Raw genomic sequence first — 19,465 nt, 5'->3', positions numbered from 1 at the left:
TTTAAGAGTTTCATAAAAAATTTAAAGAGTTGTGTTCAGTGAAAGATCATAAATGAAAATTGACTCGAAAAAGTTATGTTCAGTGAAACATCATAAACGAAAATTCACTGTGTGAAAATTCACTGGAAATGATGACAAATAGTGAATTCAAAATGAAGAAATGATCACAAAGAGTGAATTCATAATGGAAATAGTGAATTCAAAATGAAGAAATGATGACAAAGAGTGAATTCCTAATAGAAATTGATTTTGCATGAAATGACAGCAAAGAATGAAAAATTGTTTCTTACTTGTTGCTCTACTCTTTCAAGTTTCAAGCCACAGACTGGCTCATCATAGCTTATATTCATTATGATGTAGAATAACTAGCTCATCATAGCTCATCTTCATTATCATGCAAAAGACTCATCGACTAGACTCCATTATGATGTAGAGGACTCAGGGACTCTGAAGACTTAAGGACTCCGGCTTATGGAAAACTCTCCCATGCAATTTGGTGAAAGGGACAACTGTTCCAGTTTATGTAATGGCACCTAGATTGAAGTGGTGGTAGGTGGCAGGCGACAGGCACACTAGACAGAAGCAGCACATTAGAGAGAAGCCTTCGCAGATGGACATGGCAAGTCTTTGACCTTGCCATGAATCTTATGAGCTTAGGTTTAATTCAATTCAATTGTTATAGGTTTAATTTAATTCAGTATAACATTTAATGTTTTAAACTAATGCTTGGCATTAGTTTATTCTGCTAAGAAAAAATTCCAAATGCCAACGGAAAAAGGGAATATAGCTTATGTTTTAGCCCCTCCCGCCTCGGGAAGAGGCTAAATAAGACTATCAAACTAATTTTTCGTTAAAAGTTTGGTTATTCGTAATAGTCACTTGTCATTTGTAATGGTAAGCAAGTGAAATTAATGCTAAATTCCATCTTTTCAATTACTATAGTCCCTGGCCATTGCCAGATGGCAGGGACTAATAAGACTATGTAATTGATAATGGACTTTTTCAGTATTGACGGTTGAAGCAGAGTATATAACTGTTAGTCTCAGGTATGTCAATAATGTTATGGTTGGTTTGTAGGTTAGATGAAGAGACAACTTTTGATGGAATTAATGGTAAGCAAGTGAAATTAATGCTAAATTCCATCTTTTCAATTACTATAGTCCCTGGCCATTGCCAGATGGCAGGGACTAATAAGACTATGTAATTGATAATGGAATTTTTCAGTATTGACGGTTGAAGCAGAGTATATAACTGTTAGTCTCAGGTATGTCAATAATGTTATGGTTGGTTTGTAGGTTAGATGAAGAGACAGCTTTTGATGTAATTCCATTGGTTTAAAAAGACTATGTAGTTGACAATGGACTTTTTCAGTATGGATGGTTGAAGCAGAGTATGTTAATGGTGTGTTAGTGTTTCCTATACAAGAAATTGATTTAGTTAATGGGATTATTCTAGATATAAGTTTATGGAAGAGGTTTGTTTGATGAAGTTGGCTTGCTATTGTGTTTTAATTCTTGCAATGAATCACATATTATATAACAATTATAGATCTATCTTAAATACGGATCTAATATGATAATAATTATAGATCTATCTTAAATACAGATCTAATGAGTTGAGAGGACATGAGTTTAGAGGGATCCAATTTCTTCACGTGCAATATTTTTATAAATAGACATTATGTCAATGTTTTGTATAGTTATTTATTTTTTTTAGATTTTTAATTTTTTAATTTTTATTTTGATGGAGATGAACAAAATTTCAAATTTGATAATAAATAAACAACATTACACATCATACTAGGCCTAAAATGAACTTCTAGGCTCAATAAGTAGTCTATTATAAATTGAAAACAAATCATTTAATTTATCTAATACCCTTTTTTTTTTGTAAGCTTAGGTGGGACCTTCTCATTTTCGAGTTTTTACATGTCCGTTATTCACCCTATTTCCAAGGAGGGTAGCACAAGAATCGAACCCAAGATCTCCGGTTCAGTGAGACTTCATTTCCACGGCCATTGCCACTTGAGCTACCCCATGCGGACAATTTATATAATACCTTTAATACACTAATAATAATTCAAATAAAAATATAAAAAAAAAACAATAATGCTCCATAATTTATCACAGCAAATTCATAAACATCCGGCTTGGACTTGAAATATCCAAAGAATACATAGGTAAATGCAGTGCAAATTAGCCAGCTGAACATGCATTATAGAAATTTACAGAAGAAAGTTCCTTCCCGTAAGCTCAGTGAAAATCGCCGGAAAGACTTCTACCATAATTGCCACATAGTCTTGGGGGGTTTCACTTACAAATCCTGCCAGGAGATAAAATGCTCGAAATCTTCTGCGTGAGGTATCTTCCAGACGCCTTAGAAGGGCTACACGAAGTTCCATGAGCCTCAATTGCTCTTGCGCTTCGTCTTCAATGATAGATTCGATTCGGTGGCACAACCAGGGAGACCAGTCCTCACAAACTACGTCTCCATAGTTAGGAAGTTCTTCGCCAGCTTCGAGACTATTATTGGATTTCACGTTTCCTCCGAGACGTTCCTTTAAAGTTTGAGAGAATGTTTTAATGATGGCTTCTTCAAGAAGGCAACGAAGGAAATTTCGCGCTAATTCTTTGGCTGCTGCCATTGGAGAAATTGTTGCGAGAGTAGTTCTCAAACTGGATTAGATCATAAAATTTGCCGGACCAAGTTTCTCTATCGAATCTTTGAATTGAACCAAATTTCCGACCCAAATTTTCAAATCTAAACCAAACCTCCCCACATAACTCTCAAATCACAATTACTTAGAAAAACTATTTATAAATATATCTATCATCTTAGGATACCTCGATTTGATAGCAAGTCTCTTGACGTTCTACATGCTCAAGCTCTTTTTCGAGCGTTTCCGATCCTGAAACCGTAGTAATTGTCGCAGAGCAATGGTGGTATCATCCAGTGATTATTTACACAATGCAATCATCAAATTCACGAGGCGCTGATTTAAAATGCTCAATATGTGTGAGTGATATTGTAGATTGTGGTTCAAGGGTTGCATGTAATGGTTTGGTCTCTACATATCCGGATGTCCATTCTTAGAGAAGTCTAAGCTCTTGAAAATTAATGTATGAAATCTTAATCCTTTAGTTTAGGAAATAATATATCTATATCTATATATATATATTGTTATTAAAGTTTATAAAAATATATATATTTGGAAAAAAAATTATCCTTCTTAATAAAAAATATATGTTTTTAAAAAATAATAAAATTTCTCACTTTTTAAGAGAAAATATATATGTAAAAAAATAAAGAAAATTACTCAAATAAATATTATGCATTATAGTCCAATAAATCTTGTTTTATTAAAGGTTGCAGTTAAAATGACATAATTGTTTTTTTTTTCCTATATTAAATAAGTGAATATTGTTTCATTAAAATAATGGAGTTAAAATGATATAATTGCATATATTAAATAAGTAAGTTAGTATGAAGAGAATTTGGTAAATTTCATAATAAGTACATGTCTAAAATCTACTCTTATGCCATAACGTTTCTTCACAAGCAATAAGGATCTAGAGGTTTTGAAGTCCAATTTTCCAGACTAGGAATACTAATAAAATAGGCCATGTATGTCAATTCCACCAGTTCTTCCATCTAAGAAGTTCCAATATAGATGAGAAATTATATAATCAGACTTCCCCATTTAGTGAGGATTTTGGTCCCTTGAAGCTTTTACTAAATTAGGTGAGGAAATTTTACCTCTACCTTCTCTGTGGAGTACCATTTTTCCCTCCTTGGAAGGGAACCTTTCATTCCAATCTACCATAGGCTCTCATGTTTTCATTATCTAGTTGTTCTATATTTTTTTTTAAGAAAGCTATATCTTCTACCAATTCTTCTTGAGATTCTATTTCTAATTCTTCTATGGTAGGTAGGACCCACTCCTTAGTTTCTTGATCAAACATGGAAGACTCGTATAGTTTTAGATTCTCCATATTTTTGTTGAGTAAACTTTATAAACTGGGGTAGAGTGCGTTTGTAGGCATTTGCAGCCATTTTCTCTAATAATTCAAAAGGGCCAGACTAAAGAGCCTTGATCTTCTTACTAGGACCCTATAGACTTATTTTTCTTAGTTGTAATCAAACTTTGTCTTCCAATTTAAATTATTTCTCTATTATGTGTTGCTCATGTTGGACCCTATGCATTTTTCATGACTTCTTTAGGATTTCCAATAATTACAAATTGATTTTTGCAATATTTTCATCATACTTCTCCATTTTGAATGCTTTTGTCCAATGTCTTCCCTCACTTGTTGTTGTTAGAGCCATATAAAACATTCAAGGGTAAAGGTGGAAAATACTCAAAGCAAGTTTGAAAAATGGGACTTACTAGTAGAATCATGGATTTCTTTAATATATAAGTGTTGAATTTAGATTAAATTTCATCTCAAGTAATTATATTCTTCTGATTATAGATCCTCGGAAGTTGAACTAAATTACCATTCACTATTTCTATACATGCATCATTTTATGGATGGAATGTTATAGATCTCTTCAACTTAGTGTCCATTCTTTTCCAAAGTGTAGTCCAAAAGGCATTAGGAAATGTTATATTAATGTTTGAGATGATGGTCCTTGGTATCCCAAAGATCAGCAAGTCCTGTTTAAATAACATGTTTTCTAATTCTTGTCCTTTGATGGTATTTTACAAGGCATAATAATACACATCTTACTCAACCACTAAACTACCATAAATAGATAGTCATGTCCCTTCCTAGTTAATGTCAAGATACCAACGAAATCCATGGAAATTATTTATGAGTGTCGAGTGGGTACACATGAGGGATAATATAATATTTATTTCTATTACTAGTCTTTTTGGTATAACAAATGACATATAATTTTGATATACTATATTTTCTTGCATTCTAGTCCAATACACATACCATTGTAAGTTTCCAACTATCTTCCCAACACAAAAATTCCTTGCAATATTTGGGGTGTGAACCTCTCTTATAAGCTACAATAATTTACCTTTAGGAACACAAAGCTTGTTTAGCTTGGAGATATACCCATTCTAGATATTACAATTAGCCTACTGTCACCTTCTTTTACATTAGTTTGGTTCTGTAACCATTGAAACACCTTTATAAAGTTTTCATTTATTATTTATTCCTCTTCGTATGTATCATGGGTATAATTATCCACGTGCATAAGAGTTCCCAAATATGTGTTCTTAAAGTTTGGTGAACGTGAAAGCATGTCTTCCAACTTAATGGTGTTATCCTTTTTATATTTGAGGACTAGATGAAATTGTTGTAGAAACCCCATGCAATTGTAATACTTGATTCGTTGTAGCTTGCTCTAGGATTACAAATACTATAGTGGCTTGTGATTAGCGTAGATAATGGTTTCCTTTCAGGCATCATATAGTGCTTCCACTTCTTAACATATTGAACCAAGGCACAAAGTTCCTTATCTTATGTAGGGTAGTTCAAAGCTTCCCCCCAAAACATATCAGAATGATAACATACCATCTTACCTCATTGCAACAAAAATTATCCCATTACATTCCCATTACATGTATATCCACTTCAAAATGCTTATGCAAGTTAGGAAATGTGAGAACTAGTGCTTGATTGATAGTTAATTTTAGCTTGTTGAAAGCTTATTATTGATTCTTTCCTCATTGGAAACTCTTACCACTAGCTATTATGGTGTGGAGTGGCACAATTATTGTTGAAAAATGACAGTATGAATTTCCATAGGTGCTATGTTGCCCCAAAAAATATCATAACTTTAGCAACATTAGTAAAAGTTGACCACCTCTTGTTGGCCTCCATTTTTGTAATCTAACTCGAGCTCCCCTTTTCGAATTACGTACTCTAAATACACCAATTAATGCTAAGAGAACTCACATTTCTTGAGGTTTTCTAATAATTGAATTTTTTTTAGATTCCCTAAGACCCGCATGAGATGTGATATGGGCTCCTCATACGCAGATCTATAAGCCAATATCTTATCCAAATATATGGCTACAAATAAATCTTAGTAGTCATGCATAGATCAATCATCAATCACATGATGTATCTAGTGCATTGCATAAATCAAAATGCAAGATAAAACATTCTTGGAAACCTTTCCTTGTCTTGAAGGAAACATTTTGGGTGTTTTCTTCCTTCATATATACCTAGTAGTATCCCAATTTCAGATCCAATTTGGTGAAGTACTTATAATGTTGCAATTAATCTATAAATCATCAACCCGAGGTAGAGGGTATTGATTCTTAAGTGTGTATTGTTCAAATATTTGTAGTCAATACACATTTTCCAAGTCTTGTCCTTCTTGTGTACTATGATGATAGTTGACCCACAAGGTGTAGTGTTTGGTCAAATTAGTCCCTTCTCTAGCTATTGTTGCAATTATGTTTTTACTTTTTCTACTTTAAAAGTGGACATTTATAAAAAAAAATATCTGGTAATGGGGAATGAGGAAAAAATTGTATCTAGTGCTCCATTTCTCCCATAGGAGATAATCCTTTAGAAGTTTGGAGCACTTATCGATATGCCTACAAAAATTCCTCCAACTATATTTTTTTTTTTTTAATTTTCTTATGTACATCCCTCTAGGGATTCATTTACTCTTATTGATTTATCCCATGTCTAAGTCTCTCTTAAGAAAAGAAATGTGTACTCTTTGGAAAATATAACCAACTTTTTGGCTTGGTTAGCACTTACTAAAGATATATTTTACTTTCATCTATGTGCATTGGTGATGCAATACTTCCAACACTTGATTAGACATTATTGGTTTTCTATTTTCATGAAGATCACATTCCTTGTATACATGTAGGGACTTCCAAAATCTTCACCACAAACATCAAGGGGTACTACATTTAACTCCAATTAATCAATAAAATCTACAATTATGGCCAACATGATGTTACACTGTTTAATAAATTTGATCTTTGGATCAATATTGATGCTTCCAAATGAATATGGGCTTGGATGATAATTAAATTCCAATAAAAGGTTGTTGGCCAAATAATCTACTATGAGGTTAGAACACGAGTGTGAATAGAATGGAGAATATTTCTTAGTATTTTTTACTTGTATCATGATATAGACTAGTTTTTTCATCTCGTTCTCTTCCTTGTGATGAAAGCTACTTATAAAATTAATCTCCTTTGACACTATAGTGTTTCAATCTTCTCATCCACATCCAATTCATTTTCCACCTAGTTTCTCAATTCCTTGCCTTGGAGTTTCTTCTGCTTGGCATCATTCTTATAGTTCTTTGGATTCAACACTAGGTGTGGCTTCCAACACTTATATTTAGCTTATACATCAATATTTCAACGGATTTTTATATCCATGTATTGATTCATAGTGGTTATATCCATATTATATTTTCCTTCGACTTATTCTTCCCCTCCTTCGAAGCATCTTAATGGTATTTCTATTCAGAGCCACTTGGATGTTCTTTCTTATGGCCTATGATCTCTAGGTACTTCACTTTCACAAAAGAATCATCAATATTCCTTTGATTCAATGGCATCACTTCCTTTCAGCAATGACTCTATAGACCCCTTGGATACTTGAGGAATATACCTAGGTTCTTTGTAGAGACATCTAATATGACCTTCTTCTTCTTGAATTTGGTGGTGTACCCATACACACTTTGCCATTTCTTTTGCTTAAAGTGATGCCAATGACTTGATGAGGGTTTTAATATCCTGCCACTAAGTTACTACTAGATCACCTTTCAACCAAAGTGTCTCCATGTGGCTTTCCCACTAGGTTAGCGCATGTCCCTCTAGTTTTAGTTGAGAAAGTGATTTTGTTTTCTCTTCTTCTATATTATGGACACTGAAATATAATTTTAACTATTCAAACTAATGATTTGACTTAATAACATTAATCTCTTCTTTATAGATATTGATGTACATTTTTTCATACATTTTGAATATGGGTTGCAAAGGAGTGATGGCTCTGGAACATGGTTTCTCTTTCTCATCTTCATTTTTCAAGTCCTTTTCTAGCTTTTAATTATCTACTAATTTCTCATCCAATATAGTTTTTAATTTATAACTAGAAACCTACCGAAAAGGCCTAAATATGTTCACTAGAGCTATCATGAGGAGAGGTATGTTGTAAGAGATATCAAAACTTACTCTTCTAGCCTCAAAATGTTGTATTCCACTGAATTTAGAGGGTTTTTATGAATATAATCATCCACCAAGGCTTGGCTTTTATGACTTCCTTCTTAGGCCAAGTCATAGATTCTACAAATTTCACAGAATAAACTAAGGAGTAACCCAAGGAAAACTGGCTTGGTACCAATATGTCATATAAACCACTAAGGATATTCCATTATAATATTTGATCACAATAAATATTTTAATATTATTAAAATATTAAATCATGCAAACTATTTCCTTATATTATGGGATTACTATTAGTGCTTAAGTATATGACATAGCTAAAATAAAAATGAAAGAACAAAGAAAATTAGCACACCAACCATACAATGAACACGATATGTATGATGGGAAATTTAAAATGAGAGAAAACTTAGCTAGAAGGTGAAGCCTATGCTCTACCCTTTTTAATTTATGATGTGAAAATACAAAGAAATGGGCACTCAGTATGGAGTTTCCCATGACATTGTAGCTTAAATGGCTACTACAAAATATACTTCCTCCTCTCTTATGCCCTCAAGTGCACTTGTATATGCTCTACTAAACTAAGGAACAAGTACATTTTTAAAGTGTTAATCCATATATAAGCCCCATATTAACCCTAAAACCACTTATTAATCCATATATATTGAGTGATTATATTCCTTAGGTTACATTGCTATGTAGACAAGAATATTTCATGGTCCTATTTTTTTATAATTGTACCCCTTGTATTGGATATATATACTAAGGAGACCTAGTCCTAGGATCATCAAATCTTATCTTATACATTGTATTCATTATAAAAGGAGGTTCCCCCTTGATTTGGACAATGATTATTGGTTTTTTTAATCATTTTCAAAGAACTAAGTTCCTAACATTGTTATGAAAGCACTAGACATAGGGTTTTTCTACTTCAAACAGGTCATCTTGGAGTTTTCACTATAACTTTATTTCTACAATGTTTCAAGTGGTTAAATTTTGATCACGTTTAGGCAAGATATTGGGGAAAATTAATTAAAATTTCATATTGTCATTTGCTATAATGTTAGAGGTATACATTATGGAATTTAGGGTTTGTGATTTGTCAAAAAATATGTTTAAATGAGTCATCATGGAATTTTCATTATAATGATTTTCCTAGGAAGTTTCAAACCATGAAATGTTTATTAGATAGAGAATAAATATCAAGTTACACTTGTACCTTTTTTTATATTTTAGTTCACTATAATTTTGGAGATGTACCTTGTGGAAGTGAGATATTTAGAATGGCCCTAAAATCAGTTTCAAAGAAGTGATCATGGAATTTTCACTATAGTTTTTTTTTTCTAAGATACTTTAGACTATGAATTATTTATAGATATGACAAGATGTAACAAATTATATCAATTAAAAATTTCATAATTATATTTGAATAATTGGACATGTGGCATGCTATACAAGTTTTCTCTTGGGAAGAGGCCAAGAATTAGCAAGTATTGGGAAAGTTAAAATAACATTCACTTGACATTATTAAATTCTAGTCAAACCTATGGAATTGTAAAGAACACATATCAAAATATTACAGGCCAACATTTTGAATTCAAAATGGCTTAAATATTAGAGATATATCAAGAAAAGGTCAACCATTCATATGTTCTTCAAATTAAGGTTTTAAATGTATATGATTTACAAGTGACATAAATTTTGATTAGAAGATCCATTCTTTTGTAATAAAGAGGAGTATTATTATGCCTCCAAATAAAACCACTACATGAATTAAACCTATTGAAGGCTTATACAAGATCCATGAATAAAGTGAAGACTTAGAATTTAGGTTCTCCAAATTAGAGAAGAAATTTAATGAAATGGATAGTAGCATGTTGAAAATGTGGATTCATTATCTTCTCAATAGAACCTTAAAATATAAATTATGGATGGAATGGAAAGAAGATGAATGGAAATATGGAGGATACATAAAAATCCATTAGAGAGGAGATAAAAGAAACCATTATATTAAAGTATCTTCTTAAAACTGATATGGAGATCCAAGGAAATCATGAACATAAGTAGAAGCATTGTTTCGATACTCAATCACATATGGGGAGTACTTTATTGCAATTAGAGAGCACAAATATTGAATAAAAAACCATAATCATGAATTTTGAATCCAATATCCACATCAATAGGTCATAAAGTTAGCATAGAGTAAATACTACATTCCAAAGATCAATATGATGCAGTTTGATGGTAATGATACTATTACATGGCTATTCAATATGGAACAATACTTTGATTTACACCAAGTTGCAAGCTTACAAGAACTAAATATCATAACCATGTTTTTAGAACAATATCAACATATTGTAGACATGTTGGTTATATTGTTAAGTAGACTAGAACCTTTCATGGTCTCATTTTATTATAATTGTACACTTTGTCTCCTACACACACACATACAAATGAGACCTAGCCTTAGGAACATTAAATATTTTTTTATTAATTATATTCATTATAAAATGAGGCTTCCCCCTCGAAGTGGAATGTAACTATTGGTTTCTTACCTTTTTTAAGGTGAAAGGATTATAACATAAGAATGGAACCCATTCTCCTCCTAGCAGTTCAATATTTAACATATCTTGATATCTATATATGGATAGGGAAATTGCATGCTCAACCTGGAATTGGTGATATGTTTATGTCTCTTCTAGAATCTAAGTTGACATGTGGCTAGCAACATGCTTCTTGGAGCGATTTAGAGATACATTGTGAAGTTCATCTAGCAAAGTAAAATAATAAATTGATAAACATGAATTGAACTTGTAAGATTTTGCAAGCCTATTCAAATAAGGCCCATGTGAACACCTTATCCACAATTACTCAAGCTGAGGTTTTGTAAATTCAACCTTTTGTGAAAAAATTGCATTGGTCCATATTAAGCAAAACTCTATCTCTAGATATCCTAAAATAAATTGATATATAACATATGAAATTGTAACCACCTCCATCTACACCATCACCTACTTCACTGACATCAAATCCATCTTCTCCCACTCCACCTCCACCTTCGCCACCACCGAAGGTTGGGATGGCGAGCACAATCAAGTTGTTGATATTTAAGGGTGTAGGAAATGAGGAACTAGGTCAATTCTGGTTTGTGGTAAGGGTTGTATGGGAAGCCCAAGGCATAACGAATGATAACATAAAAAAGGCTACCTTGGTTAGCACACTGTAGGACTGCAGGTATGTGGTATATAAAGTACTCAAGCGATCATTAGAATGCAGGAATAACGGCGATTCAAGACACCTTGAACAAAGAATTTTGTTGACCAAAATTAGAGACACATTCGGTCATTGTGTTCAAAAAGATAGTGATGTTACCAGGTGAAACTCCATGGGATCTGGATCAGAGATTAAAGAGCACAATCCGCGAGGCTAACATGACATTGATGGATGCGCAGCACTGTGTGTGGTTTTTGGCGTCCTTGACACCACATCTAAGGATGGCGCTATCACAGCAAAAGATCTCAACACAAGCCGAAGCATTAGAGACCACAATGAGATTGCATGAAACCCCAATACAGGATCCGAGGTTGGGAGTTTAGCAAATCCACGTGCAATTACAAAACCTATGCTTAGAGATGCAAAGTTTGAAATAAGGACAGGCGCCTCGGTGAGAAGGGTGTGAAGAAGTATGGTGTATCAAATGTAAGGGCCAGGGCCATGACAAGGAACACTATCCGATCTTTGCGAACTATGAGGTGGCACGGGGACCAATACCATTGCAACTAGAAGTACAAGTAGGGCCAAACACGGCGCCTGCACTCTGGTGTGCGATATGTCAGGAGGGAGGAAAGCACGCCACGGAAAACTATCATCTATTATAAAATCCGAGACAGCCCCCCCAAGCAGTTATTTTGCAACTTTTGTAGGATGGTGGGCCACGATGAAAGAAATTACCGAAGTTACAAGATGTTGATGGATCGAACACCTGCTTATAGGGTACAGATGGAGGCGCATGGGAAAGATCCTTCTGCACCAATAGCGCAGGGCAGATTCCAAGGACGTGGACGGGGCCAAGGGGGAATGGGACCTGAATACGAGCGAGGACAATTAATCTTCTATAATTGTGGAGGAACGGGGCACTATGCGCATGATTGCACGAACCCAACTAGAGCCTGTTGCTCGTACTATTACCAATTCGACCATGAAGCAGTCGATTGCCCCACGCTAATTTCTTAGATGTGGGAAAAAGGGGTGCTTCCGGCTACCCCACTTAGAACATCCAAATGATGCTCAGAAGTGGTGCAACTACGAGAAAAGATAAAGGGAAGCAACCAAAGGAGGATGCATGGGTCCACAAGGCTTCCGCGAAACAACCAAAATTTGATTTGGAGCACATGAAGGAAACATTTATGGAGGCCAAGAAGAACTTCATCAAAGCTTCCACTTTGGGTAGCACAGATCAAACAAAGTTAGGGAGAGATACTTCTATGCTAACTACCTTCTTAGACACATGCATGAAGCTACTCCAGGATACCAAAGTAGTGAAGGGATTGCAAGAGTTAATAACTAGGTGTGCTAGATTGGAAAAACGTCGAATGGTACGGAAGTTGGGCAAGCATGCGTTGCGAACGAGGCAAGAAATGTGGTTGACTACTCAGATTGGGGACTATGAGATGGACCAGGTTGTTCTAGACTTGGGGTCAGACGTAAATGTCCTACCTAAACAAACTTGGGAGCACATGGGTAGGCCCACACTACAATGGTCCCCTATCCAGCTACGGATGGTGAACCAACAGAAGATCTTGCCTATGGGAAGACTGCAAGGAGTTACAGTAGACATCGACGGTGTAAGCACACTAACCAATTTTGAGGTCATAGAGATTGTGGATCATAGTAATCCATATCCTGTGTTATTAGGGATAGACTGGGAAACGGATATGAATGGAGTCATTAATCTAAAGAAATGAAAAATAATATTCAAGAAAAAATTTCTCCGCATAGTGGTTCCACTAGACCCAGCCAAAGGAGCATGTTATACCTAGCCAGTGCACAACAAGGATAGTGACGATGAATTGGATTGTATTTACCAGATCACCGCATAGGATCAGGACCGAGTGAATTCGACCATGGATGGATGAATCTCTTGAGACAGTGATAGTTCTTTCACATCGAACTCAGATGAAAAGATTGAGCAGTGGCAGAACCGATTGCATGAGGTAATGACACTAAATTATAATATGATGATTAGATTGCTACGCCATACAACAATGGAAGTAAGGAAGAGGCTAGCTGATGAGGATGCCACGCAGGCAGAGGCAGCAGTCGACCAATGCAAAATGACGATTCTGAGACAAAGGCAGCAAGATGACCCCGCGGAGACACTGTGCATGACGATTGTCCACGAATGGAGCACATGCCCAAAGATTTGGTGAAAGTGGTGTGGATGTCAGAAGCAGGTACATGCAAGGGTGTGAGGGCAATCTCGTTCACCAACAGCCCATGAAAAAGTCAGCAGGGGAACAAGGGAAAGTTCGCTTAGTAGTCGCTCGAGAAAACAAACCACTGGGAAATTGTTGATACCATGGGTTCAATGGGCCTATACCAGAAGGGAGGCACATATGACAGTGTCAATAAGCAAATGGGTAGGAGCCTAGAATAAGCGGTATAGCAGCAAGCCTCACGAAATCAAGAAATTATGGGCATGGCTTAGAAATAAAAGTGCGCTAGTTGGGGAAGGAAGCAACAAAATGAAAGGTAGCAACACCCATGAAGGCCGTGTGAGTCTGTGCATAAGGAAATTGGGCTAGGTAGGGTATCCCATAGAATGCGAACGTGCCATGACCCTACTATCATGGCTGCACCCGCACCTTCGGAAGGATACACCCCACATAGCGGTGCACAAAGAGTTAACGACTACAAAGACACTCAAAAGGTGCTCGCATCCCGGGCTAGCAAGAAAGTTCTCAAACCACACTAGGGGTGAGACCACTTGACTAGCTGTAGGAAGCACAGTCTCGGCACCCCAAGCTGTTGAAAGAAGGCACAGGACTATAAATGAGTCTACGGGAGGCCGACGTGGCAAAAAGGTTCTCTACAGAGTCATTCGGTCCATAACATCATGGCTGCACTCAGGTGACGGCGCTACCACGTGGAAAGGTCGAGAAGTGACCATTAACACCACTATTCCTGACAAGAAAGTCAAGTTACGTCAGGGAGGAGTAGGCGGCGGGCCATTAAGACAGAAGTTCTGAGCTAGATACGAAAAGATCTGTCACCTGGAGGATGTTAATAAGCTAGAAGTGGAGGGAAGGGATTCATTCAAATTTACATGTTCATCTAACAAACTCTGGATGGCATCGGTATATTTGAGATTGGAACCAATAACAACTAGCAAACACTTGGCTACCAAGGTTTCCATAAGTACCATGGTGAGAACCCAAGCACAGTTCACGGAAGAACTATACTCAACCCAGGAGGCACTAGATGAAGCCACTGTGGTCCCCAAAGTCCCAAAATCCCCACGGACACCACGTCTTGGAAAAATAAGAAGCCTATGGGGCCAATAAGGATATCACCGAGGTTCAATAAACTATCAAGGGCTAAAAAGGGCAAAGCAATCACCACCAAACCTGAGGAGGATGACGAAGATTTGCAAGCTTTCATCAATCAGATTGATGCACAAGATGAGGAAAAAGAGGATGCTTTCCAAATCCCGCCATGACCCCCATATATCCCCGCATGGACCGGCACGATCAAGCTACCAAAGGATGTGGATGCTACAAAGAATACGCTCTAGAGCCCGCTTCTTCCGGATGAAATAAGGTTCAATGGGCTAACGCTGGGCCGAGTCCAAAGTATCAAATTCGAAGATTGGGACCCTGTAGACAATGACAAGTTCCCCGAATTGGATGAAGATAAATTACTGCCGCGGAAGTGGTTACTAGGTGTGGAGAAGGAAGGATTACTTAATCTAATGTGGATACCTCTGTTGAGATTGCAACAAGATGATGGAGCTTAGTGAAAAGAGTCGCCTTCACTAAGTGGGCCCGCAGGCAAATTATGGCGCAAGTTCTATTTTTGATCACAGTGTGGGTGATCACAGTGTGAGTGATCACAATGTGGGTGACCAAAGTGTGGGTGACCACAGTGTGGGTGATCAATGTCTATTTTTAGACTGGCTGTCAAAAATAGAAAAGTCAAATATTATTGTCTCATAATAATATTTGGACTATAAACTTGATCTTATTCTCTTGGAGCACTTCAGTTTGAGCTACAGATGTGGCCCATGCAGCTGTCAGAAGGAAGTATGCTTTTCTTATGAGTCAGTTGAGTTGTTGCATGCATGACTTCAGTTAGAACTCAATCAATTGAGTTTGGTGGAGTTGATTGTGGAGTTGATGGAGTTGTGTTCAGTTTGACTTGGTTAAACTAGTTGTAGTTAGTCTAACTGCAAATAGACTAATGATGAGTTGTTAAACTCATTATTAACTCATAATAAAACTATATAATACATCAGTTAACTCAGTTGCATGTCAGTGCATGTTCAGTTCAGCAGGGACAGTTGTTAGAGAATCAGATTGCTATCAGTTGTGACTATAGTTGTGCATTAGATCTTGCACAATCAAGGGATTGAGTATGCCAATGAGTTTGCTCATGTATTTTCCCAGTTTGTAGCTTCTGCTCACGTCTTACACATTGTGAGTGATTCTTTGGAGGTGAAATACGAGTTTGGTAGATCATTCTCATTCATTCTTGAGCAGGTATTGAGCAGTGGAGGCAGACAAGCAGTGGAATAGATTTGGAGATCAGATCTTAGCTGTATTGTGTGTAACAGGTGGAGCTGGTACTAGATTGCTTGTGATAAGCATTGTACTTTGTAATGTTACATGGTCTCAATCATTAATATACAGATAGTGTGGGGTTTTTAGCGAGATGCTTTCCCCGGGTTACATACTGTGTTAATGTGTGAATGCTCTTGATGTTTTATTCTTATTGATGTTGCTATATTGATGATCAACGTAGAGGAGCTTATGTATTGTGTACGTATTCCGCAATAGTACATGATCAGGATAATATTTGTTGAATATGTGTTAAATTATTCAAAATTTCTACATGGTATCAGAGCGAGCTAATTTGTAGAAGAAGTTCTACATGGTATCAGAGCTGTTGATCATCAGATCTACTATTCAGGAAGTGTTTACATTCTATTTCTTCAGGCAGAGTCTGTAATTGGGCGAGGTAGCCTCTGGATTCATCCTTCCTTTGGAAGGTGAGATATCCGATGAATGCCCATACAGTCAATCTCTGTACGAGAAATATTGTGTTCTCACGAATCTTAGATCTGAGGCGGTTGAGTTGTTTGCTGGTGGAATTTGAATTTGCAGCAGTGTTTTCTTGGTGACAACACAACAATGTCTTTCAACGGATTGCGATTGGAGTATGCTCTTGAGGGTAGCTCAAACTATATTGCATGGAAGGACAGGATGGAGGCAGTATTGGATGATAACGGGCTGAAGGAGTTCATAGATACGGATATCCCAAAGCCTACTGATGCTGCTGAGGCGGAAGTTTGGCAAAAGAAGACGGCAAAATGTCAAAGGATTCTGTTGGAGGGTGTGAAGGATCACATTGTGTCCAGCCTCCATGGAAAGGCTACTCCATATTTGATGTGGAAATCATTAACAGAATTATTCCAAAGCAAGAGCGATCAGAGGAAGCTGGTGCTCAAAGATAAACTTAGAAACATCAAATGCGAGAAGGGTGACAGTATTCCCAAGTATCTCACGAAGTTCACTCAGTGTCGAGATGAGCTGGGAAGTGTGGGGGTTACTGTCGATGATGAGGACTTGGTGAGATTGGCTCTCCTTGGTCTTCCGAAGAGTTGGCATTCCTATCAGGACTCTGTCAATGGTCGGGAGAAATTGCCAGGATGGGAAAGACTAGGGTCAGATCTTGTGCAGGAGGAGATCAGGCAGAGTACTAGGGACGGATCTTCGTCAAAGGGAGCTGATGAAGAGAATTGTGCTTTGGCTACCAAAGCAAAGAAAGGGAAGAGCAAGAAAGCTTCTCAGTCTGGTGCGAAAGGCAAGAAGCATGATATGTCTAAGGTGAAGTGTTTTCACTGTCACCAGCATGGACACTATGCCACTAATTGTCCGCAGAAGAAGAAGAACAAGTAGGCTGTTGGATCTTCAGTAGGAGAGGCTCTAGCCTCACATTTTGAGCTTGATTTTTCATTGATCGCATGCTTGGTTTCAAGTGTGATGGGATCAGTGTTGTTCTTGGACAGTGGTGCGTCTTTTCACATGACGGGAGATAGAGATTTGTTCTCTGATCTGGAGGACAAAGATCTTGGAGTGCACATCGAGATGGGCGATGATGGTAGATACAGTGCGACCGGTATCAGTACCATTTCCTTTGAGAGGGAGTCTGGTAAACCCTTTGTATTGAAGGAAGTCATGCATTTTCCAGGATTGAAGAAGAATCTTATCTCAGTGGCGATGTTAGAAGACAAGGGATATGATGTTGTTTTCAGCGAGGGAAAGGCTTTCCTGCGTAGCAAGACAACTGGTGAGACCCGGAAGATAGGGGTTCGAGTGAGGAACCTTTATCAGTTGCATGTAGATGGATGCACAGCAATGGCAGGCAAGGCAGAAGGATTGGTGAGCCGGGATGATGGCGAGTTGTGGCACAGGAGATTGAGTCACCTTCACCATGGAGCCTTGAAGATACTGCAGCAGATCACTACAGGGCTTCCTAAAGGCACACTTGCGCAGTCAGATCAGTGCAAGGGGTGTACTTTGGGGAAGTTTGTGAAAGCCACCTTTCACGAGAAGGATAGTCGCGTCATGACGATCCTTGAGAGAATTCACACAGACGTGTGTGGACCTTTCTCAGTTGCTTCGACAGAAAAACACAGGTATTATGTGATTTTTGTTGACGATTTCTCTCGTAAGTGCTGGATCTTCTTCATGCAGAAGAAGAGCGAGACATATTCAAAGTTCTGTGAATTCAAAGCACTGGTCGAGAAGGACTCGGGGAAGAAGGTGAAGGCTCTTAGGAGCGATAATGGTGGTGAATACATCTCGGACGAGTTCAAGGATTTCTGCAAGGCAGAAGGGATTCGTAGAGAGCTCATAGCTCCCCATAACCCATAGCAGAATGGGGTAGCTGAGCGGAAGAACATAACGATTGTGGGTGCTACACGGGCAATGTTGCATGATCAGGGCCTACCCCTTCACTTGTGGGCGGAAGCATGCAATACAACAGTTTATGTGCAGAACCATTGTCCTCATAGGATACTTCACATGAGTACACCGGGAGCTAGTGCTTGCTATCTAAAAATTGCTCCACGGATCTTCTCTGAAATGTTTGATGCTTCTTGGGGCTCCTTTGGCGACCGTGAAGTCACCGGATGAATCGCCGAGTAGATGGATTCGATCCGGACGCTGCAGTTGCTCCGCGGCGATACGGTTTGGCTCCAGAGTAGCTCCATCGATCTTCTATCTATATAAAGCATCTAGTGTTTGAACAACTACCCTGACCTCCTCGGCCTCAGCAGATCCAAATGGTAACCCTGGGTCCTCTGAGGAGACTTATTCTGGTAAGAAGCCTGATCTTTCTCATTTGAGGATTTTTGGTGCTAACCTTTACATGCATGTGACGAAGGATGCCAGGAAGAAGTTGGAGCTGACCGCAGAGGTTGGGATATTTGTGGGGTACACTGATACGCCCCACAACTATCGTGTGTATTTGCTAGACAATGGTAAAACTATTGTGCGACGGGATATAAAACTTCAGGAGGAGAAAGCCATAAAGTGTTCACTTGAGAGGGAGCTACACTTGCATGCAGATGAGGAGCTATTAGTTCCTAAGGATGAGCTTCAGGACGTGGATCAGCCACAGGATGAGGTTCATGGAGTGGAAGATACCACTCATGCAGCGCCAACCATCAGAGGGCGAAAGCGCTTGATAGAAGCTGAGCGACTGGCTCAAGATGAAGAGAAAGTTGTAGGACCACCTACAACCCAACGCAGGTAGAGACAGTCAGCTGATCGGTACACTGGATACATGGCTCTGATGATCAATTGTGTTGTGATTGAGCCATCCTCTTTCGAGGAAGCTGTGGAGGATCCCGCATGGGTAGACGCCATGGTGGAAGAGTATGATTCTATTATCAGAAACAGTGCATGGGAGATTGTTCCTAGACCGGAAGGGAAATCAGTGGTGGGTTCGGGATGGATCTACAAGGTCAAGCAGGCAGCTGACGGGAGTGTGGAGAAGTACAAGGCAAGATTTGCTGCC

Source organism: Pinus tabuliformis, chromosome 9 (genome assembly GCF_031772625.1).
Source record: "Pinus tabuliformis cultivar Carrire ecotype Pingquan chromosome 9, CPIR1, whole genome shotgun sequence".
In the NCBI taxonomy this organism is placed as follows: Eukaryota; Viridiplantae; Streptophyta; class Pinopsida; order Pinales; family Pinaceae; genus Pinus; species Pinus tabuliformis.
Note: the sequence above shows the minus strand (reverse complement) of the source record.